The sequence below is a fragment of the Hordeum vulgare genome, chromosome 6H (assembly GCF_904849725.1).
Source record: "Hordeum vulgare subsp. vulgare chromosome 6H, MorexV3_pseudomolecules_assembly, whole genome shotgun sequence".
Classification (NCBI taxonomy): domain Eukaryota; kingdom Viridiplantae; phylum Streptophyta; class Magnoliopsida; order Poales; family Poaceae; genus Hordeum; species Hordeum vulgare.
This window is the reverse complement of record NC_058523.1, coordinates 285,926,772-285,930,075: the sequence shown is the minus strand read 5'-3', so window position 1 is coordinate 285,930,075 and position 3,304 is coordinate 285,926,772.

Below are 3,304 nucleotides of genomic sequence, written 5' to 3'. Positions count from 1 at the left end.
TGATACTCGTGCATCATTGATTTACATGTGTGTGCTTTGTTATGCTTACTTCATTATATAAACTCTCTTGAAAGTGATTTCCATCAATTACCAAAATGGGTGATATTGTTAGAGCATATTTCTCCGTATGTGGTTTTGGTAATTGATGAATATCCTCATGAACTAATAGTTGCCTTAAGTTATATTTGTAGGATATATCCATAGGCACTTCTTGAAGTCCATCTGTTGGTTTCAAGGAGCTTATATGATGACCAAGGTGGTATACAAGGTTTTATACAAATATTGGTCATAAATACACAAGGTTCATCAAGACTAAGTCAAAGAGTAAATCAAGTTGATCAACACACAAATCATACAATATGTACCAAGAAGGATCAAGTGATCCCATGGTATGGAAAGCATTGTCCATTATGCTTTGTGTACTAACCCATAGTCTTCGTGAGAGTTCTATGTATGGCTAGGTGTGTTTCTATGGGTTTGCATCAGGAGGAAGATTTCATTCAACTTATGGAATATTGTGGTGTGCAAGTTCTAGTGGAGGATCACGAAGATATCATGCTTGAAGCTTGTCGTCCATTGTGGTGGCAATGGACTTGTGAAGATGTGTTGGTGAGTGGCTCACCCATAGTGGAGTATGGGGGAGCAATTTATAAGTCTTCATCGAGCCAGCGCAATCAAGAAAGGTGGTCCATCTTAAGGAAGTCAAGATCATCATCATCTATCTCAATTGGACTAGGTGCAAGGTATAGGTTTTCCCTTGATAGGTTTTTCTATTTTAGAATAGATTGTCAAACTATCAAGGGGGTCTCTGAAGTGAGTAGCTTGATCGTATCGTTCGTTGAGAGCTCAAACCATTTGCATCCTTGCATCATCTTTCTTGCTTCTTGTTTGGTGCTTCTCTTTGTGAGTTTTAGAGCTTATGGTCATCTTTCTAACAAGCTCGCGTTCTCCAAAAACGGAGTTCATGTGCATTTTCTATAATGTTTTCGATGTTGGAGTTTTCGTCGTTTCTTCATTCATAGAGATTTCACATGTCTATATCATTAGCATTTTCCTACTAGCTCTTCTTGTTATAACCATTTGTTGTTTGGATAGTACTTGTCGTCTTCTATCCAACAAGCGTGAGTTTGCTCAATTAGGAGCTCGTATGCGAAAGTTATGGTTGTTTTTGTCTTACCTGTTTTTCACTGAGAGGTTGTACCGCTCGACCGGTACAACCGGTGTTTGGAGTGATTGTACCGCTCGAGAATTGGTGCAGAGGTTGTACAGGCCATGTATCGCTCTACCATCGGACTAGGTTCTATTTTGGAGCGGTTCTTGGGCGGGTGTGGGCCGGTTGTACCGCTATATTATATTACCGGTTGTACCGCCCACATCACCGGTTGTACCGCCCATGTGTTATTCTGCACATAATGGGTAGATTTCGGTGGACCTATTTAAGCGGGTCTTCTTCCCCAATGGTTCCCCAACTCTTGAGCTCGATTTTGCCCCCCATTGTTGACCTTCTTAGAGCTTGCTAACTCTCAATACCTCCAATGATTCTTGCTCCTTTTCCAGGGAAAGCAGAGAGGAGATCTAGATCCACATTTCCACCAATCATTTCTCCTCTATGTGAGGGGAACCCCTTGGATCTAGTTCTTGGAGTTCTTGGTGTTCTTCTTTGTTCTTCCTCTCATTTTCCACCATAGCATTATTTGTTGTGGTGGGATTTGAGAGAGAAGGACCTCGACACTCCATGTCCCCTTGCCATTGCATTTGGTGCATAGGTTTAAGTTCCCCATGATGATACATGGAAGTAAAGTTTGATAAGCTTATTACTCTTAGGTTCTTGGTACCTTAGAGCTTGTTCTTCGTGGGTGCTTTGGCATCCTAGAAGCTTGGTGGTGCCTCAGAGCTGAATCATTCTATTGTAAAGCTTCGGGAAAGCTTCGAGGCCTCCAATTAGGTTGTGGAGATTGCCCCGAGAATTTGAGGACATCTCGGAGCCACAGTCAATTGTGGTGAAGCTTCGTGGTGTCGTTGGGAGCCTCCAATTAAGTTGTGGAGATTTCCCCAACCTTGTTTGTACGGGTTCGGTGACCGCACTCAAGGGTCCCTCAGTGGAATCACGTCATCTTCAATTGTGTGAGGGTGTGAGGAGATTACGGTGGCCTTAATGGCATGTTGGGGAGCATTGCGCCTCCACACCGCTCCAAACGAAGATTAGCATCCACAAGGGTATGAACTTCGGGATACATCATCATCTTCGCGTGCCTCGGTTATCTCTTTGCCGAGCCCTTGAGTTATGCACTTTACTTTTTGATAGCCACATTGTTTCTTGTTATATATCTTGCTATCACTTACTTGTTTATCTTGATTAGCATAAGTTTTTACTGCACATAGGTGACCCTAGTTGGTTTAGGTTTTGTTCTTGACAAATTAAACGTTAGTTTTATTCCGCATTTCTTCAAGCCTAAGCCGTAATTATTCTAAAGCGCCTATTCACCCACCCACCCACCCTCTAGGTGACATCCACGTCCTTTCACTCGGTACACAAAATCAGAATTTCCGAGTCTGGGTATCGGTGTCACCGAGTTGGTCCATCTCACTGTTAGCCACCTTTTTGGTTCCACCGAGTTGTGTATATCAGTCTCACCGAGATTCAAAAGTTGCTGCTTTTTGCGCAAGTCGGTACGACCGAGTTTATGTCTTCGGTGTCACCAAGTTGGCCACTTTAGGTGTAACGGTTGGATTTTGGATGCTGCCTATATATAGCCCTCCACCTACCTCTCATTCGCAGAGGAAGCACTAAGAACACACACTTCATTGCCAGAACCATTTTTTGAGATAAAGCCACCTACTCATGTGTTGAGATCAAAATATTCCAATCCATCCATTTGAAACTTGATCTCTAGCCTCCCCAAGTTTCTTTCCACCAAATCAATCTCTCCTAAACATGCTTATTCTGTGAGAGAGTGATTGAGTGTTGAGGAGACTATCTTTAGAAGCACAAGAGCAAGGAGTTCATCATTCTACCACATATTTTACCTTTTGGAGGGTGGTGCCTCCTAGATTGGTTAGGTGTCGCTTGGGAGCCTCCTACTTCGGTTGTGGAGTTGAACCAAGATGTTTGTAAGTGCAAGGAGATCGCATACTTCGTGAAGATCTATCGTGAGTGAGGCTACTCCTTCGTGGATGGAAGACATGGGGGAATAGACAAGGCTGCTTCTTCGTGGACCCCTTGTGGGTGGATCCCTCCATGGACTCTCGTAGTCGTTACCCTTCGTGCGTTGAAGTCTGCACTAACATGGACGTATAATAGCAA